The sequence below is a fragment of the Tamandua tetradactyla genome, chromosome 9, assembly GCF_023851605.1.
Source record: "Tamandua tetradactyla isolate mTamTet1 chromosome 9, mTamTet1.pri, whole genome shotgun sequence".
Taxonomy (NCBI): Eukaryota; Metazoa; Chordata; class Mammalia; order Pilosa; family Myrmecophagidae; genus Tamandua; species Tamandua tetradactyla.
Window position 1 is genome coordinate 30486358 of NC_135335.1, and position 21895 is coordinate 30508252.

At 42.2% G+C, this 21895-nt stretch overlaps 1 protein-coding gene across 1 annotated transcript in view; it reads right to left on the reverse strand.

Moving 5' to 3' along the window:
* The window catches only part of MGLL (monoglyceride lipase), a 175734-nt gene extending 159007 nt beyond the window's left edge, over positions 1–16727 (reverse strand). The window contains exons 1-2 of the mRNA XM_077116336.1: positions 16565–16727; positions 16289–16419 (exon numbers count right to left, since the gene is read on the reverse strand). The gene's annotated coding sequence lies outside the window, so the exon portion shown is untranslated. The remainder of the gene's footprint in view (positions 1–16288; positions 16420–16564) is intronic.
* Positions 16728–21895: the final 5168 nt, after the last annotated feature.

The following is a 21895-nucleotide window of genomic DNA, read 5'->3' on the forward strand; positions in this document are numbered from 1 at the left end:
TTTCCAATCAGTGGAGCAAAGATGAACTTTTTGGGAAAACTCGTTAGTTGTTTGGGAAAAGATGACATTAGAGTCATACCTTACTGCCTACACAAGAATAAATTCCAAATGGATCTGCTGTTAAAAAGAGACAGAGAGAGAGAAAAAAAGAAGGAAAGAAAGAAAGAGAGAGAGGGTAACCACCTAAGTGCTAGAAAACCACCTGTATTGAGGAACTTTCTGGTCTCTCCTGACTGTCAGGTACTGGGATTTAAATAGCACTTCAGCAAAGTAACATAAGGATGTCCCCCAGAGAACAAATACATTCTTTATGGTTTTCCAACCTCCCCAGGCTCACCTCCCAGTATATCGTGGAACAAAGTTCGCTAAAGCCACACTTGTAGCAGAGTCCCAGCGCCCCACACTGCTGAACTACATTTCCCAGAAACCCTTGCAGCTAGGTGGGGTCATGTGACCAAGTTCTGGCCAATGGGATGTGGATGGAAGTGACCTATGCCTGACCTCTGGGACGGTTCTCTTTCCTCTCCTCTGCCAGCCAGGTGCAGAGTGGCAGTCACAGAGAAGGTGGCTTACCCACCCTACCGAGGGAGTCTGGGTCCCTGAAGGGCTGTGTGGAGCACAATAACCTCCTCCCACACACAAGCAATGTGCAATTTTATTGGGTTAAGCCTCTGAGATTGCAGCAGCTAGCATTAATTACTTGCTTGAACTAATGTGGTATTTAAACTGTTGCTAGCCCAGCTAAAAGCCCTTTTCAGCCATTTAAGATTTTTTAGTTCTTTTGTGCCCCCATACGTATGTGATATGTCAACACGAAAGACATGCACATATCAGTCTGCATTGGGAGATGTGTGCCATCCTGATCCCCTGCCCCTCGGTGCTGCCTTCCTGACAAGAGGAGAGCGGTGGGAGGAACCTGGCACGTGGCAAAGGAGAGCAAAATGCTGGACAAGACAAGATTCTTTAAATTCTGGCACCGAAAGAGGTTATCCTGGAGGTTATTCTTATGCGTTATATAAATACACCTTTTTAGTTTGGGATGGATTGAAGTGTTTTGGGAGGAAGTACCTGAAACTGTTGAGCTGTGTTCCAGTAGCCTTGATTTTTTTAAATGTTTTTTTAAATTGTGAAAAATAACATATGTATGATAAAAGCAATAAGTTTTCAAGTACAGTTTAACTAGTAGTGTTGTGAGGCACACTGAAAGAGAGACCACATAAGTTAAAACTGCAAGCCAATTTGAAGTCTTTATTAGTTGGCTGGCAACTGTCTCAGAAACTTCCAAGAAGGAAGATTCAGAGAGCAGCCCCAAGGGATTTTCAAGGTGAGCTTATAAAGGCTAAAATCATGTTGTGGTTTGCAGTTGCTAGCAAGCATGCATATCATAGAAGCAGAAAAATGCTGTTAGCTCTTGCCAAAACACATCCCATTCTCTCAGTTTCCTAACATTGGTTATTGTTTAACTTTTGGGGACATTCCACCCCAATGTTGTGGGAACTTTCCCTGCTTGGGCTTGATTGATTACTCCTGGCCCTCCACAGTAATTATACCACAGATTTTAAAGTTTGGTGTGGGCTACAGTTCATGATTTTTCATTTATTCTTCTAGCTACTCCAAGACACTGGAGACCAATGGAAATATCAATATATTGATTCAATTATACTCATTTGTAAAAGTCTATCCTCTTTATTATACTCATCCTTCTCTTTTTTCTTTTTCTTTTTTTTGTGAAAAACAAAATATATACAAAAAAACCCAATAAATTTCAAAGTACATTGCAACAATTCATTGTAGAACAGACTTCAGAGTTTGGTATGGGTTACAATTAAACAATTCCAGGTTTTTATCTCTAGGTACTCTAAGGAACTAGAGGTGAAAAGAAACATCAATACACTGATTCAGCACTCACACTCATTTGTCAAACTCGACCTTCTCTTTATAACTTTACCATCACCCTTGATTCTTCTCTCACTCTTCAGCGGTATTTGGGCCATGGTTGTGCCAACTTTTTCATGTTGGATGGAGCTGTTGATAATATGGGATATGGGGATGGAACCAGCTGATGTTTTGGAGAGGCTGGCCCCTTTGCATTTCAGGACTTATTTGTTCCAGGGACCCATCTGGAGGCTGTAGGTCCCTGGAAAGTCACCCTGGTGCATGGAACCTTTGTAGAATCTCATATATTGCCCTAGGTATTCTTTAGGATTTGCAGGAATCATTTTGGTTGGGGGTTGGCACGTTATGATAGCAGCTATGTCTAACTGAAGCTTGTGGAAGAGTGAGGCCTCCCGACTTCACCCGAACTCTCTCAACCACCAACACCCTACTTGCTACATTTCTTTTCCCCCTTTGGTCAGGATTAGCCTTGTTTCTTAAAGACGATTGTATAAGATGTAGCTGTGTGATTATGTGACTGTGTGATTGTGGCTGTATGATTGTGAAAACCTGTATCTGATGCTCCTTTTATCCAGGGTATGGACAAATAAGTAAGAAATGTGGATAAAAATAAATAAATAATAGGGGGAATAAGGGATAAAATAAATTGGGTAAATGGAAATACTAATGGTCAATGAGAGGGAGGAGTAAGGCGTATGGGATGCATGAGTTTTTCTTTTTATCTTTTTATTTCTTTTTTCTGGAGTGATGTAAATGTTCTAAAAATGATCATGGTGATGAATACACAACTGTGTGATGAAATCGTGAGCCACTGATTTTATACCATGTATGAACTATATGTGTGTGAAGATTTGTCAATAAAATATTAAAACAAAAAAAATGGCACCTAAAGCAGATCATGATAACTAAGTTCAAAAATGCTAGAAAGAATTTGAGGTTCTACCTCCACATTAAACCTATCAGGCATTTATTTAGAAATTGAACTGGAACAGAGGGAAAATTGTTCCAGATTGTAAAGGGATGGGTACTGGATAGGAAAGAGAAAGAGCAATTTGTGAGAAAGAGAAATTACAGGCAGTGGTAATATTTAGAATTTCTTTCTTTGGGGGCTAAAATGAGTTGTTTTAATATAGCGAGCAACCCCAGGCCTGGGTCTGTTTAATTGCGTCAGGCACGCGAGCACACAGCCTAGTAGCATCTTAAGCCATGTGAGCCTGTCCAACTCCCAGAGGTCAGACCAGAAATGGCTCAGGCATCAGGAAGTGGAGGTGGCCAGACCACGCCAACTTCTTAACCCCAAACCACCAAGGAGCAAACTCAGGGCTTATGGGGGGCTGAATGAGGAAGGACCTTGCAAGAGAAAGGGTTTGAGAAAGAGGGAAAGGAAAAGAAGAGTGACAGAAATGCACCTGTGACAGAATGCGGACGTCTACAGCGAAGAGCACAAGGAACTGCTTCAGAAAGTCAGCTTCTGAGGGACTCCTCAGCCAACAGCTACCTACTGAGGCTGGGTGCAGCCTGCAGCGGCCTGTGTTCTTGGACAGCAGTATAAATTCCAGCCTGTGCAATCAACCGCATGAAGAATAGCCGAGCAAGTCAGGCTTTCTTAGTTAAAAAAAGGACAACCCCCCTCAAAATGTCTGGTCCTACAGAGGAGCTGATAAGGCATTCATAAATCTTTTTAAGCATTACCATGAAACGGTTTATCCAAAGGGGATCTGTGACTTACCTCACCAGGGCAACAGACACCACCCTCAACAGTGTGTGACTTGACATGGGATTTTTCTCTCCATGTCCTGGACATGGCAACCTAAATATCTATAGGAATAAAACCCAGGTTAGATATGAGAACATGGTGGCCACCATCTAAGGAAGGTCTCAGAATGGGTGTGGAGGGCCGTGCGACTAGCAGGCAGAATTCTTTTCTGCCAGGCTGGAGACCCGGGTTCGATTCCCGGTGCCTGCCCATGCAAGAAAGAAAAAAAAAGAAATCAGAATGTGTGTGGAATCAGTCCCAGAGGGCTTTCCAGTTAGGTGAGCGCCGAGTCATTGAGAAGGATACAACAATGTGCTCCAGGCCTTCCCAGGAAAATCAAAACTCAGTGCCTGCCCATGCAAAAAACAACAACAACAACAAAAAAAAAAATCCATACAGACTGCTAAAATTATATTTCTAGATAGGAAGGAATGATTTGATTACCAGTCTCAGTACGAATGCTATGCTTAGTATTAGTTTAACACAAAGCCAAAACGTGCCTGCAAAGTTACTAGAGTCAATATGACATCTGGCACAGAATGAATGAAAAGCAAACCAAGACACCCAACAGAAGAGAATATGCTGGACTGCAAAGCCCTTGAACTCTGCAGTGCCCGCCTCTTTGTTGGCTTTCAGCACGCCTGAGCATTTTCTGGAAACTGTTAGTACGGACGCCCAGTCCGCCTGCTCTGAGCTGAGAGGAGCTGGGAACAAACCGAGCAGAGGCACAGCTTTGGAGTTCTGCAGTCACTGCAAATCCAGGGCAGGGGAGTGTTACTGGACTAAGGCCGTGGATTCTTTTGCCCGATGCACTCAGTGACCAATTCTTGAGACACCAGGATTTCAAAGAGAGAAAGAGTTTATTACTAGGTGCATAGTAGGAGAGCAGATGGCCTATCAGCCCAAAATCTGTCTCCCCAAACTGCAGAGATTCTGATAGAGAAATAGTAATTCTGACTAGAGAAAAAAGATGGGCAGATTTTAGGATAATGAACACAGTGGCCCCAGCTGATGTAATGAGGGGTGATCTAATTATCGAGTATGTGCAGATTGATAAGATGCTTAGTCACAGAACATATGTAAGAAAATGGTGATTTTAATATGATGATGGGCATGATTTTTAGTATTATAATCAGCTTAGGTTAAAATCTAAGCTACTGGGCATTGCAGGCAAGCCCACTTTGGTTAGATCCAGCTTAGGTTATCAAGATAAGTTTGGACTCGGGGTAGGTCAGTGCTGGGCTGACCCAAGCATTAGGGGCTGTCTTTAGTGATACCAAGACTCTAAAGTTGAAAAAACTGGATAAATGGGTACAAATGAAGGTTAGTCATAAGGCTTTTATAATCACAGGGGCAGAAGATAAAGCTGGATTATCATTTAGAGATTTTAGGTATTTCCCTCTGTTTACTCCAATGTACCAGAAAGCAAAAAGGAATATCTTTATAATGATTCAGTAATCAAAATCATCCCTTAAACCCTAATTTCTCAGTTACAGGAGCCCATTTGTAGGATTGCGTGGCCGAGGAAACCTGACAAATCTATAATGCAAGTTTTCAGACAATGTATAACCAGTCCCCGCATTTATAAATTATATAATAGTAAATTTCTGCACATTGAATTTCTGGAGGGGATGTGTGCTATTCACAAGCAGTATCTTAGTAAAGAGACACTTTTTTAAAAAATAAGGATTTGCCGGGGAATACATGTAATTACATCATCTGTGTTCATTCATCCATTCACCAGAGATCCAGTGTTGGGAATACAAAAGTGAACAAAATATGGTCCCTGACTTCATGAAAGCTACAATCTAGCTGGAGAGAGCAATGTGTGAGCAAATAATTACAGTGCCACGTGATAATTGTTGAAAATAAAGGTTCAGACATTTTATTATGGGCTCAAAGAAGACAAAGTACATCATCCTGCTTGAAGAGGCACCTGGGAGTAGGAAAGGCTCCTGGAGGACAGGTATCTGGGAGGAGTCATGAAGGTGGGGTAGGAGTTGACCAGGTAGGTGAGGGGAGTGAGAGGTATTCAAGGCAGAGGAAACAGCACATGGAAAAACGCACATGCAAGGTGTGCACAGAGAATCACAGCATGGAAGGGGGAAGGAAAGTGGGGGTAAGGGGAAACTGGTTGTGGCTCGTATGAATTGGGTCTTCATTTGGGTGTAAGTTTAGCTGTCCTAAAATAAAGATGTCTCCAAATAAGAGTAGCTTTACAAACAAAGGCGCTTATTTTTCTTTCATGCAACGGTTTGGACAAAAGCAGCCCAGGACAGGCAGGAAACCTCCTCAGCTTCATAGACGCAGGCCCCTTCTGTCTTGGTAAACCATTTTAGGGCTATGGCCTGTGTTCACATGGTCCAGCATGGCTCACCCTGCCACGTTTGTGCCCCCTGCCATGTCTGTGCCCCCTGCCCGGACTGTGCCCCCTGCCACGTCTGTACCTCCTGTCCTGTCTGTGCCCCCTGCCCGGACTGTGCCCCCTGCCACGTCTGTGCCCCCTGCCCAGACTGTGCCCCCTGCCATGTCTGTGCCCCCTGCCCGGACTGTACCCCCTGCCCTGTCTGTACCCCCTGCCCTGTCTGTACCCCCTGCCATGTCTGTACCCCCTGCCCGGACTGTACCCCCTGCCATGTCTGTACCTCCTGTCCTGTCTGTGCCCCCTGCCCGGACTGTACCCCCTGCCATGTCTGTACCCCCTGCCCTGTCTGTACCCCCTGCCATGTCTGTATCCCCTGCCCTGTCTGTACCTCCTGCCATGTCTTTACCTCCTGTCCTGTCTGTATCCCCTGTCCTGTCTGTACCCCCTGCCATGTCTGTACCTCCTGCCTAGACTGTACCCCCTGCCATGTCTGTACCCCCTGCCCTGCCTGTACCCCCTGCCCTGTCTGTACCCCCTGCCATGTCTGTACCTCCTGCCATGTCTGTACCCCCTGCCCTGTCTGTACCCCCTGCCATGTCTGTACCCCCACCCTGTCTGTACCCCTGCCCTGTCTGTACCCCCTGCCATGTCTGTACCCCCTGCCCTGTCTGTACCCCCTGCCATGTCTGTACCTCCTGTCCAGACTGTACCCCCTGCCCTGTCTGTACCCCCTGCCATGTCTGTACCTCCTGTCCTGTCTGTACCCCCTGCCCTGTCTGTACCCCCTGCCATGTCTGTACCCCCTGCCCTGTCTGTACCCCCTGCCATGTCTGTACCTCCTGTCCAGACTGTACCCCCTGCCCTGTCTGTACCTCCTGCCATGTCTGTACCCCCTGTCCTGTCCATACCCCCTGCCCTGTCTGTACCCCCTGCCATGTCTGTACCCCCTGTCCTGTCTGTACCCCCTGCCCTGTCTGTACCCCCTGCCATGTCTGTACCTCCTGTCCTGTCTGTACCCCCTGCCCTGTCTGTACCCCCTGCCATATCTGTACCCCCTGCCCTGTCTGTACCTCCTGTCCTGTCTGTACCCCCTGTCCTGTCTGTACCCCCTGCCCTGTCTGTACCCCCTGCCATGTCTGTACCTCCTGCCCTGTCTGTACCCCCTGCCCTGTCTGTACCCCCTGCCATATCTGTACTCCCCTGCAACACCTGTGCTTATGTGCCTCATTTGTACCCACCCCTACCACATCTGTGCCCTCCCCACCACTTCTCTACTCACCTGCCACGCCACATCTGTGCCCTCTCCTCCTCTTCCACATCTTTACCCACCCTGCCACGTCCGTACTCACCTGCCACATCTGTGTCCTTCCCTGCCACATTTAGGCCCATACCTGCCACATCTGTGCTCACCTGCCACATCTGTGCCCTCCCCTGCCACATTTAGGCCCATACCTGCCACATCTGTACTCGCCTGACACATTTGTGCCCACCCCGACACATCTGTGCCCACCTCTGCCACGTCTGTGCTCACCTGCCACATCTGCGTTCTCTCCTTACAATGTCTGTGTTCTGTTCCTCCCACATCCATCATCACACGGTCCACGTCCGCCCTGACCATCGTCACTTATGGTCTACATCCATCCAGACCACGTTTGTCCACACACGTGATTACATCCACCCCAACCATGTCTACAGTGGCCCCTACCGCATTTATATTTACTAAGGATTCTGTCTTCACATGATCACACTCTGTATTCTAGCTAGGAAGGAGAAGAGGAAGACAAGTCTCTTCCCTCTAAGGGAGCAACTTGGAAATCTCATATATCACCACATGGTATACTGGCACGGTAAAACTTAATTGGAAGGGAGTCTGGTAAATGTGGTTCTTGTTCTGAGCAGCCATATGCAAAATTTTTAAATGGGAGGTCCTATTTCCATGAGAAAGAAGAGGAGAAGAGTTGGGGAGGGGGGCATGTTGGCAGTATCTGCCACATCGTACACTTTGCAGGCTGTACCAAAGGCAGACTTTGCATGCCTTTTGGAAAAACTGAATGTAATATGTCTGCATCTCCTGCTTCATTTATTCTGACGTGCTTGCTTCATAGTGTTTTTTTTCTTAAAACTAGAATTGTCAGGTTGAAAGAGGTTACTCAATGTTGGTAAGTAATAAGTGGGTGCTCGCCAAACACATGAACTTTGTAAACTGGAATTCTGACATTGGTTATGTGGCCTACACAAGTTTTTAAGTTCCCAGTTGCATCCTATTGCCCAACTTTACCGAAACAAGTTATGGGTGTCATTCCGGCCATCCCAGACTAAGGAGACATGAGATTTCTAAACAGGGCGGTGTGAGGAAACGAGACAGGTATTGTTTTTACATAGTTTTGGATCTGCAACCCATGATAGAATTCAGTATGCCACTTGGAACAAGATACCTGACCTCGCTTGGCCTCAACTAACTCATTTGTAAAATGAGGAAAATGGCGACTCTCTTGCTGACAAAATTAAATAAGATACTGTACACAATGCATAGAGAAAGTTCAACAAATATTTACTTTCCTTCTAATTCAGGACATTGACTGTCAGTTACTGTGTGCACAGCACTCGGTTAGAAACTAGCAACCCAAGAAAGGATAAAAAGAGCAACTTTATAATGACACCTTAACCAGGTGATCAATCCTAACATGAACAAGAAAGAGACAAAATGGCGTCATGTCCCTCTTGTTGTGTTGTACCGAGAAGGTATTACTTCTGAAAGTGTAGAACCTGAATTTAATCATGCATGAACATCAGACAGATCCAAATTGAGAAACATTCTGGAAAACAACTGGCCTAAGTCCTTTAAAAATATTGATGTCTTGAAATAAACACACACATTCAAACACAAACAAAGGAAGGGGAGCTCTTCTAGGTTAAAGGAGATGAAGAAGTGTAATGAACAGAAATCTCTGATTGAATCCTGGATCCAAAAAGTCTGTAAAGGACAATTACTGGGACAATTGAGGAAATTTGAATATAAGCAATATATTGAATAATAATACATGTCAATAGTAAATTTGCTGAGTGAGATAATTGGCTGGTAGTTATGTCTTTAATCTTAAGAAATATATGCTGGTGTGGTTAGAGGTAAAATATCATGATGACTGCAACTTACTCTCAAAAGATTTAAAATAAAGTGTATGGATGTGTTTGTGTGTGCGGAAATGAAGCGAGGGAGAGCACATGCAAAAATAAATTGTGCAATATGTTAACAATTGGTGGATCTAGGTACAGGTAATAGAGATTTTCATTGTATTATTCTTTTAATTTTTGGAGTGGATTTAAAATATGTCCAAATAAAAGTTTGAGGAGAAAAAAATGATGTTATGCATGGGGAAGAATTTGAATTATATATAAAAGTTTTAACTTGAGGTCATGTATTCAAGGCAACTTTGGATTCCTGTGGACCTGTTGCTTCTCCCAGTGACGATGTGGGGAATAAATCACTTAGTAGGATACCTATATTTGTTGTATAATAAAGAATTGGCTGGCCTTTGTCCCTAGTTTCTGGTAGGTACCCTCTAAATCTTTGGAATTTTCTGAGTTACCACCACACCTGATGGTTTATGCTAATGAGGTGACTCAAGGTGGGGCCAGAAAGACCAACCATGTGATGAGAGGGTTGGGCTTTGAGGCCAACCTCTGGAGAGGAGAAGGGGGTCTGGAGATTGAGTCCAACCACGATGAATTCTATCAAGCCCAGCCTAAGTAGGAAACTCTAATAAAACCCTGGACACCAAAACTCAGGTGAGCCTCTCTCATTGGCGACAAAATCAATGTGCCAAGACTTCATGGAGAGAAGACATAGGAAGCTTCCTCTTTGAGGAGCCTCCCAGATCTTGCCCTGTGTGTCTCTTCTTTGGGCTTCTTATTTGTGCCCTTTATGCTATAATACAGTTTTGATAGTATGTAAAACACTTTCTTGAGTTCTGTGAGTCATTCCAGTGGATTATCAGATCTGACTGGGCAGTGCAAACCCCTTGATATGTCTGCAGCAAGGTGGTCAGAAATAAGGGTGACCCTGCAAAGCCCCCCAACTTTGTGACTAAGTGTCTGAAATGAGGGTAGTCTTGGGAAAGACTATGTCCCCTTAACCTATGGAGTCCGTCCCAATGCCATGTACTTAAAGTCAGAACTGCATTGCAATGCTTAAAAAAGAAGAAAAGGGGTCTCTCTCCCACTGGGCTACAGCACTGTCAGTGGACACTGGATGAAGCATGGCTGAAAGGGATTATCCTCTTACCTGCTCCAAACGTGCCAGGCAGTCTCACCCCTTCCCTCTGAGGAATAATCAGATTTGTCACTGATTGACAAAATGGAAACTAAGGTTCAAAAGTTGAGTCAAAGATGAATCAAGATGGCAAAGTAAAATGCTTCAGGGTTCTGTCCTCCCACAGAGGCTTTGAGCAACCAACAAGAACTGGCAGAAACATCTTTCTCAATGCTTCAGAAAACAGTTAAAGAACTGCAGTAACACGTGACACCAAATCAAGAAAAAGGCAACTTAAAAGCAACTGGTGCATAGCTGGTTCACACTCCCAAGGTGGATCTTTGACATCAAATCTGGAGGGAGCAGAATCATCTTCATGCACATACTCAGGGCAGGAATGTCTGGTACAATCCATCCGGGGTGGCCTCAGAGACTTGCCATCCTAGGACTTTCCCTGAATGTAGAAGGTGGCTCAGGGGCTCTCCTACAGAACACTATGGTAAAAAAGTCAAGTTTTGGCTGCAAGAGAAAAGTGAATGCTGGTTATAAAGCATACGGTGCAATGGCTGGGACCATAAGGAAACTGTTTCCTGGTGAAGAGGGGGACATTCCAATCTGTGTAAATGAGGGAATTCCTAGGGCCACATGCTTATGTCCCAAATAAGACACCTGCACTGAAAGGATCAGGGAGGACCCTACACTTTGTCCTTGAGTTATTCGCTAAACTCACAGTATGCATAAGTCTGCAAGAGAGTATTCACACAGCCCAATCTGTAAAGATTGGGTAAGGTGTTTTCTTCTTTTTTTTTCTTCCTTTTTTGTTTTTACTTTTTGTTAGCTCCTGGCATTAAAGGAAAGCTCTGTCATAAGACTAGGTAGATACAAGCTTAAGGAACAGAGTCTTCAGATTCTAAATTCCAGTAAAAACACATTAAAATATTAAAATGTCTAGGTTTCAAGAAAAGACTTTAAATCATACCAAGAAATGAGAAGCAATGGCCCAGGGAGAGTTGAAGATTAAAGAATTAGAAACCATCAATGTGGAGTACCACACCTGGGACATATCAGACAAAGACTTAAAAAAAAAAGATCCTAAATATGTTCAAAGAGTTAAAGGAAAAAACATGCAAAGAACTAAAGGAAATCAAGAAAACAGTAGATGAACACAAATGGAATATGTACAGAGATGAAAATTATGAAAAGGAAGCAAACAAAATTGAAGACCACAATAGTACAGATTTAAAATTCCCTAGAAGGGTTAATAGTAGATTGGAGCTAACAGAAAAAAATTTAGTGAAATTGAATATAAGTCTGAGGGAACAGAAAGAAGAAAAGAATGAAGAAATGTGAACAGAGCTTGAGGAACCTGTGGGACTCCATCAAGTGTACCAATATACACATTGCAGGAAACCCGGAAGGAGAAGGAAGAGACAAAGGGGAAGAGAGAATAGTCAAAGAAATCATGACTAAAAACTTCCCAAATTTAATGAAGGATATTAATATACACATCTAAGATTGTCAGTGAACTCCAAACTGGATAAACCCAAATAGACTTACACTATGACATATTACAATCAAAGTGGCAAAGATAAAAAATTCTGAGAGAATTCATGAGAGAAGCAGTGCATCACATACAAAGGGTCTCAATAAGATTAAATTCTGATTTCTCACAGGCAACCATGAAGGCAAGATGGCAGTGGGATGACATAAAGTACTGACAACAAAACATTACCAACCAAGAATTCTATATCCAGCAAAACTGTCTTTCTAAACTGAAGGAGAGATTAAGATATTCTGGAGTTTGTCACTACTAGACTAGCCCTGCAAGAGATGGTAAAAAGAGTTCCTTAGGTTGGAAGGAAAGGACAACAGAGAATAGATCAAAGCCATACAAAGAAATAAAAATTTCTGATAAGGGTAATGACACAGGTAAATTACAAATACATAACTATTGTATTTTCGGTTTGTAACTCCACTTTTTACTTCCTACAGTTTCTAAAAGGCATATGCAGAAAATGTACTGATAAGTCAGTGGTTTTAAAGTTATAATGTATAAAGATGTAATTTGTGAGAAGAACTACACAAAGGCAAGGAGGGCAAGTAGTATAGGAACATAGTTGTGTAAATTATTTAAGTTAATTTGGTATCAAAGCACACAAGGCCATTACAGATTTAGGATGTTAAATTTAAGTCCTGTGGTAGTCACAAAGGAAAAGATCAGAATATGCAAGCTCTTAGAGACAAAAATTAATGGAAGGTTGACAGGGACAGGGAGTATTGGAAGGTAACGCATAATGCATGTAGGGTTTCTCTTGGGGACATGGGAAAATTTTAGTAATGGTTGGTGGTGAGGGTACTGCAACATTGTGAATCATGGTTAATTCCATTAAATGGTAGCTTGGAGGGGGTGAGATGGGAAAGGTTACATTGTATATATGTTTCCATGATTTTTTAAAAAAGAGACAATGACAATTAAATGCCATACATGATCCTGGATGGGCTCTAAGAGGGGACAAGAAAAAGCTCAAATGGACATTATTGGGACATATGAAAACACTGGAATATAGACTGTAAGCTTGATATCAGTATTAAATTTCTTGAACTTGATAACTGTACTTAAGATAGTTATATAAGTGAATAACCTTGTTCTTAGAAAATGAACATGTGCCCAAGGAGCATGATGTATACAACCTACTCTCAAGTGTTCAGAAAATGGTTTGGTAAATAGACAGGCAGACAAATGGATAGATAGATAAATGGACAGATGGATAAAATGATAGATAGAACAGATGGCTAGATAGATGGGTGGATAGGTAGAATGATATAGCAAATGTGGCAATATGGTAAAATCGGTGGATCTGGGTACACACAGGGTAGAGTTACGTTAGAATTCTCCATATGGGGTTTGTAATATTTTTATAATGGTCCTGTAAGCTTGAAAGTATTTCAAAATTATTTTAGAAAAAAAAAGCAAGAGCAACAGTCTTGCAAGATGCATTAACACAAATATGAGTTTCCATGCATGAAGTCAAAACTACAAGGGGTAGATGACAATGGTCAGCCTGGGGACAGATGTTTTCCCTCATCATGTCAGAAATTCTGGCTGCTGAGCTGTGGAGGAGTTGGAAGAACCAAAGGAGAAAAGGCCCTCAGGAAGGGCTTTCAGGTCCTTTCCTCTGCTTTTCCATGTCTGTAGACATGTTTCCATGTTTACTCTTGTGCAACTGGATGATGGAGCACCCCATTTCTCCACTTCATTACAGGTTTTTCCATTTCAATGTTTAACTAAGACACGGTTAACAGTTAACATGGAAACACCTGATGGACAAGCAACAGTGAACATTGCCAAAATGATCTTAAAGTGGACTCAGTTAGAAAATTATTGATACCGCATGCAACATTCCTACCCATATCTGGAATACAGTAGATAGTCAGCAAACTTTACATTAAAAATAATTCAACAAACTTCCAGACATTGATGTATATCCCAAGGGCAGTGTGATGGGAGCAGCCTGCCCCAGAGGCAGGGAAATGAGGGGGTGCATTGTCTACGGAGAATAGCAAAGCCAGCTAAAAGTCAGTCTGCTCTTTACTATCACCATAAATACTCCATACTGAAAAAGCTTTTTGTTCTAAATCATTGCTGTGGTTACTGTTAAACTTGGAACACACACACACACACACATTTTTATTACTTACTCTTTACTAATAAACAATGTATTCTATCTGGAAGAGCTCCCGACTATACAATTGGCCCTGAATATGGACCCACCTAGCTACAAACGTTCATTGTAAGTTTGTAATAGTTTGGAATCATTTCATCTCTTTTAGAGCTCCTATCTCCAACCAAGATGAGGTATGGATATTGCATGCTTTTGCTTTAAAATAGTAGATTCAAAATGAGCAATGTTAGCACAGCGATTTTTATAGAGGAGGAAGCAGGACTTAGCTTCTTCAGTTCTGTTTTAATTTTAGGTGTTGACTTAGTTTTTATTTCTGTTTAAAATTTAAAACACTGAAGCGGACTGACCACAGCATTATAATCCCCACTTATAAAAATTAATATAATTAAAATGTATTAATCCATTCCTTTTTTCTTTCTGTACATGCGTATACATTTGAGTGACTATGTATGTGTGCTGGCATGGTTGAATATACAAGGTCCTATAAAATAAAAATTTCACTGTTTTCATCATTTCTTTTCTAAACATTATTATGATGCTTTCTATTTCATGATTTTTACTGAAAAGAATTTTGTTGGATAGAAGAGGGAGGTGCTAAAAAAAATGATCCACTTTAGGTGCCTGAAAGGTTAGGTTCACCAGGGAGAGAGGGCAGACTGAACACAGATGTCTATTTTTGTCCCCTTCCAAAATCCCTCCTAGATGACAGTAAAGGGTTGCCTTAAAGTCATCAACCCCAAAGAATAGGGAGGCAGAAGAAGAGACAATGGCACACAGCTTTAGAAACTGGAGAAAAGATGGCAGAATGCTCATTGACCTGGAGCTCCAGAAAGCCAATGGAGAAAACCAACCAGAAGTACGCAACAGAGTCCCCATAAAAGCCCAGGAACTGGAAGTACTAAATGCTTCTGGAAGCAGGGATAAAATGAGTGCCAATAATGCAGACGACTGACAAGACATGTATTTTAGTTAGGGGGTAAAAAAGAGAGTCTTCTGGATAGTGGCTGTGGTGGAGGTGGGGGTGGGGGTGGGGGTGGGGGCACCAAGCAAAGATGAGGTCAGGGTCGTCACACTGAAAACCGGGAGACTGAAAAATTATGTGTATTTTGGATGCTGAAGTCTTTACTCTCTTTCTGAATCAGTTGCCAGAAGTCTTCATTTCCAGGCAAGGACTGGAGGATCTTTCAGTTGGTGCCTGAAGGAGGACCTAAAGATACTGACGCTAGGACTTTCCCAATGAAACGGCCCAGCCACACCATCCTATGGTGAAATTCACAGTTGACAGGCCCCATTCACACCCTCATCTCCAATCAGTATACCTCATTCCTGAATACGAGGAGAACTCCGAAGGCCATCAGACAACTGAGAGAAAACTGAATAGAGAGATGGAGATCCAAGTGCAATCATAGTGGGATCAAGATGGAGACAAAGAGAGAATGGCAATTTGGAGAAAACAGATTTTTGCCAGGAAAAGAAAAAAGCATTTTAAAAAGATTATTAATATCCACAGAAAGAGCTATTACAACCATGTAACAGAACAGGATGTTATAAAAATAAACATGCAGAAAACAAAAAAGAGTTCTTGGAAATTAAAATAATGATAGCAGAAATGAAAACCTCAATAGAATTTTTAGAAGATAAAAGGACAGAAAGTAGAACAAACAGACAAAGTGTTAGAAAATAAAGGAGAAAAGTTAAAAACATTAAAGGATTGGTCCATGAGCTCAGAATTCCCATGAGAGGAGTTTAAGGGGAAAAAACGGAGAGTGAGTGGGAGGTTGTGTGGGAGAGATTCAGAAACCTTCCCAGAAAATGAATTTCCTCCTTGAGAGGACTCACCAAGCACCCGACCAAGGCACATCCTCCTGAAACTTTAGAACACTGAGGATGGAAAAGATGTACAAGAGTCCAGAAAGAAAGAAATAGAAGAAAAGATCTAGAATCAGAATGCTACAAGGGTATTTGTGTTAGCTCCCCATTGCTGCTGTAACACCTTACCAAAAAAAAAAAAAAATAGTGGCTTTAAAGAACAAAAATTTATTTTTTCACCATTCTCAACGTTGGAAGTCCAAAATGGGTTTCACTGGGCTCAAATCAAGATGTAGGCAGGGCTGTGTTCTTTCCAGAAGCTCTGGGGGGAAATTGTTTCTTTGCTTTTTCAGATTCTAGAGGTTGCCTGCCCCTTCCTTCATCTCCAGGTCAGCTGTGCAGCTCTTTCTCCAGCCTCTGCTCTGTCATCACATCTCCTTCTCTTCTGCCTCTCTCTTATAAAGATCTTTGTGATTACATTGTGCCCACCCATATAATCCAGAATAATCTCCCCATTTTAAGGTTCATACCTTCAATCACTTCTGCAGAATTCCTTTTACCTTGTAAGGTAACATATTCACAGATTCCAGGGATATGGGCATTTTGGGGGTCATTATTCTGCCTATCATAGCTTTGGACTTCAAAATAGCAACATAGGAACCTAGAGGACAATAGAACAATAACCTCTCAATTACACGTAAAAACAATTTCCAACCTAGAAGCCTTCTATCCTCAGCCAAACCATCAATAATGCACAAGGGCAAATAAAGAAATTTTCAGACATAAATTCTCAAAAATTTACCTACCACACATTCTTTCTCAAGAAGTTCCTGGAGGACTTTCTCAAATGAAACAAAGACCTAAATAAAGACAGAGGAACCCATGGGGATACAAGAAATAGTACATCCACAGTAGGGGAGCGTCTTTTCACTTCCTCTTTATACTGCTGGTGAGGAGTTATGGGATGGCCACACACAAGATACCCAACCCCGGACAGTGAGCTCAAGAGGTGTTTATTAGTCACATGGACTCACAATAGAGGGAGGAGGACACAGCAGACCATGTACACACGGGGCTTGCCCTTGGTAACAGAGTGAACACAGGGGACTGTCCTTTATAGTGACAAAAGGATGAGGTGCCCCTTGTTTCCCAAACGAAGATGTGATTCTTTTGTTTGAACAATGACATGGGCTGACAGAGACTTGACGCCCACTACTTGGGGACAAGTTGGCACTGTGTCTGGTCTGTTTGATAAGGAGGTTTGCTTGGCCGTGGGATCTTACTATTGGGAGCAGAGTGGGGAGGAGAACTTGCCTTTAGGCCATTTGAGGTCCTCTTGATTTAACCAGATGTGAAGACTTAATACTGAATCTTAGTTTCAGATTATATACCACAGGGAGATGCAAAGGTTATCAGCAAGATGACATTGAAGAGAGATTCCAGAAGGATAAATGTGAAGCTGTCCAGATTGGAGAATTTCTGAAGATTCTAGAAGAGACTTTCTTGGGATGATGAAACAGACTGTCCAACTCATGCATATGACCTTATGGTGAGGAAGTATAGACGATGAGTTAAGAGTTGGGGACTGAATTCATGATAAGCACATAGAAAACTAAACATGTAACAATAAAAAACAATTATTCACTCCAGGGAAAATGAAAGGTATGCAGGAAAAAGAAAGTTAATTATAGTTTACTATGTTTCATAATTTTGTAGGTATAAATACAATTTACATTGTATTTACATTGTCCCTCTGGGCTCCTGACTGCTGCTGGTGAAGAACAACTCCTTTCAACCAAGATACAAGTATCATGTATCTCCGCAAAAACACATAGCCCATATTTAAAAGTTGCATACACGCTGGCTAACATCCAATATCAATCTTTTCTCAATGTTTTACTTACTCATTGTTTCAGTAGTCAAGTTTCTATAAGATTTGTTGAGAACATGGCAGATCTCCTACCTCTTTCTCCAAATTTTTGGTTGACTTTGGAAAACTAGGAGGTGAGAATGGGAAACTATCCATCCATGATAGTTTAAATGATAATGTAAATATTGATATGATAATGTAAATACCGATGATCAATTTAACCATAATCAGACTATAACAACAGGGAGAAGATGAGGGAATGGGAAAGTTACACACAGGTGGGCCCGAACAGGAAAGAGGGCCAGCCTCAGTTTCAGACTGGGGAAGAGCAATAAAATGCATTCTTTAGGGACCTGGAGAAACACATCAAAACCATCATCTGAAAGAAGAATGACAGAAGGAAATTTGGAGAAAGAGAGGTAGGAGATCTGCCATGCTCTCAACAAACCTTATAGAAACTTGACTACTGAAACAATAAGTGAAATATTGAGAAAAGATTGATATTGGATGTTAGCCAGTGTGTATGCAACTTTTAAATATGGGTTATGTGTTTTGAGGGAGATACATAATACTTGATACCACGTTGTCACGGTCCAACGGAGGAGGCTTCAGAAACTCCACCCTCATTTCCCACCTGGTCGTCCTTCTGGGCTCCTGACTGCTGCTGGTGAAGAACAACTCCTTTCTACCAAAAGCACTCTTGAAAAATCTCTTGCCCAAGCTGGTACATTTAGGATATACCCTATGTGTATACGCCACAACGGCTGCCCGATCTCTCTCCATTTCTGCTGACCATTTTCTCTACTTTCTATAGGAATCAAAGCCATATCTCTTGTTTTCTGAGTTGAAGGGCAATCATCTTCACCTCCTAGTTTCCCATTTTCAAGTATTAAAATAACAGTAATATTTATTACCAAGAGGGAATGCAGCATGGAGGTGGAGAACACGGACTCTGGCACTAGATTGCAGACACTGGATCCCAGCGTCATCACTTACAGGCTGGGTAACCTGGGGAAAGTTACTTCACCTCTCTGTGCCTGTCTCCTCATCAGTATAAAGCAAATGATTGGCATATTGGCAGACTAGAAAAATCAATATATGAAAACTGAAGAGATAATATTACTCCCTGGCTTTCAAAGCAGGGACTGGGTCCCGGCTTCCTTAAATCTTATACCTGGAGAGTACCTGGTAATGCTCAGGAGAAGTTTGCTGTGTGCAGCAAAGTCACCTCTGGGGAATGAAAGAGTGATAAACACTTCTTCAGCATAAATGTCAATGTGAGTGAAATGCTTAAGGCTTCCCAGTTCGTGCTGGGGTCCAGCCTCTCCTGGGAAATGTTTAGAAATGCAGAATCTCTGACCCCACCCTAAGTCCCCAGAAGAAAAATGTGCATTTTAACAAGATCTCAGATAGTGCATAGCCACTTGAAATCTTGAGAAGCACCAGACATCAGGTTATCATGTCAAAAGGAGTTAAAATGCAGAGATTTCCTGAGAGCAAAATGAACAGGAAGAATAAAATCGTCCCATTCAGATTGAACAATCTAGATCAGTCAAGACTCCCTTAGTCTCCTAGAGGTGCTGCAACAAAGTGTCACAAATGGGATGGCTTAAAACAACAGAAATTCATTCTCTCACAGTTCTGGGCTAGAAGTCTGAAATCAAGGTGTTGGAAACTCTGACGTCCCCAGGGAAGAATCAATTCCAGGGCATTCTCTTGGCTTCTGGTGGCCCCAGGGGTTCCTTGGCTAGTAGATGTATCTGCCTCTGTCCTTATAAGACTGCCCTCTCTCTCTGCGTCAATCATCTATGTTTCCTCTCCCCTTCTTATAAGGACACCAGCCACATTGGATTAAGGGCCCACCCCACTCCAGTATGACCTCATTTTAACTTAACATAATTCATTTGCAATGACCCTATTTCCAAATGAGGGCACATTCACAGGTTCCAGGAGTTAGGACTTCAGCATATCTTTTGGGAGGGGATACAACTCAACTCTTAAGAAAGATACTGCAACTGTAATGGGCTGGTGAGCCATGGAAGTAGGGGTGGGGAGGAGCCACGCACTTTGGCCATATTGACAGAGGGTCTTCCAAGCCCTTTGCCTCTCAAGGGACAAGCTAAAGGGAGCACTGTTTCATTTGAATATTCCAGCCTCTTCTGGCTGGTTGGCTGCAGAAACAGGAGTTCTTTGATTCTGAAATGGTCCTCCACATGAACAGTTCCTGGAGTAGCCAGCAAACTCCTCAGACTATGTTGCAGTTTGCTGAACCTGCTGGAAAGCAATATATCAGAAATGGGGTGGCTTTTTCAATGGGGATTTATTCATTTACAAATCTACAGTTCTAAGGCCATGAAAATGTCTGAATTAATGCTTCAAGAGGAAGATAACTTCTCTGAGGAAAGGCTGCTGGCATCCAGGGTTCCTCTTTCACATGGGAAAGCATATGGTGATGCCTGCTGGTCCTTCTTTCTTGGATTCTGGTTTCAATGGCTTTGTCTCTCAGTTGGTGTGGGTCCTTGCTTTTTTCTCCCAGGGATTTCTCTTTCTAAGCTCTCTGGACTTTTACTCTCCTTTATCCTCTTCACAAAGGACTATGTAAAAGATTAAGACCCACCTTGAATGGGCTGGGTCACATCTCAATTGAAATAGCCTAACCAAATGGTTTCACCCACTGCCTCCACAAAATGGAGTAAAAGAACATGGTCTTTTCTGGGGTCTATAACAGGTTCAAACCAGCACAGACCAGAAGGGGAATTGAATCAGGTGCTGTTTCCTTTTGCAAAGAACCCTAAGACTGAGCTCCTCAGAGACTAAAATGACTCTTTTTCCCCCTCCATTATGGTTCTGTCATCTTCCCTGAGGACGGCCTTGATCTTTAGTCACTTCTGATAAAATTTCCAAATTTGAGTTCTAATAGCCTTGTGCAATAGGTTTTCCATTGACGACCTGTATTATCTTTAATAATCTCTTCCTTTGGCAATTATATTCCATTGTCTTTAAACGTCTGCTGCTTTGAAGGGACCATCAAATCCCTCTTCCAACAAGGTACATAAATGTTTAGTCAAAAAGCAAGCATAGGGGACTTGTTCTCTTCCCAGGGACTGTGTTATGCCTCTGTGCTACACTGGTCCCTCTGCCCGGAATGTCCTCCCCTTCCTTGACCAATTCAGGATACACCATGGTAGGTTTGGAACTACTACTAATGTATTTGACCAGAGCAATTCCAAAAATATTGGGGAAAGATAAGATGAGAGAATTCATCAACGGTGACCCATGGAAATGATGGTTAAAAATAAAAAAGCTTCATGAAGCTTGATTCTCTTTATTCCATTGTCTTGCATGTTGCAAATGTGCAATGAGGTTGAGCTGGGCCCCATTTGGAGAACCCATGAAATCTGACTTACAAGAAGAAGTAAAAAACTATGAGGTGGGGGGAGGGAATGGGGATTTAGTGCTTGATTGGTTTGGAGTGATGGAACAGTCGGTAATGGATGGAGGTGGTGGTAACACAACATTGTGAATGTAATTAACACCAGTGAATTGTAGTTCACAAATGGTTAAGATAAGAAATTTTAGGTTGTACGTTATATATGTTACTAGAATACAAATTTTTTTAAAAAGCAGAGTACTATACAACACACAGTGAACATTAGGACTATATGGACTATAGTTAATAGTACAATTATAATAATTACTCTCTCATCAGTTGTAGCAAATGCACCATGCTAATGTGAGGTGTTAATAATGGGGGAGATAAAAAAAATAATAGGAGGTGGCATATGGGAACCCTATATATTCTGCATGATTTCTCTGTAAACCTACAACTTCCCTAATTTAAATATATACATGTAAAGAAAGAATTGGTCTGAAAAGGGGGCATTCAATAGGGGCAGCTGGAGATTGGGTCTTAAGAGTCATGGATCTGGGTTTGAAGACCACCAGTGCCCCCTTCAGAGGCCAGCCAATTGTACACATCACATTCCCTTCCTGGACCTAGTTTACCAGTTAAAACAGGGATGCTAATGCTTTCCTCGCCAGATGGCCATGACTGTAACATGACTTCAAGTGGGTAGCAGTGATTTGTGTAGGATCAGCACTTAATAACTGTAATTAATATCTATGCTACAGATATATACACTCTACAGTGATGCCTGAAGTCTTGATGCAAACTTCTAGGTTCATTAGAGAGCCCTGTTGATCAAATCAGCAGCATTTTGAAGTGTTCTGAATCAGGTAGTCTTTCCCTACATTTGCCATCTAAGCA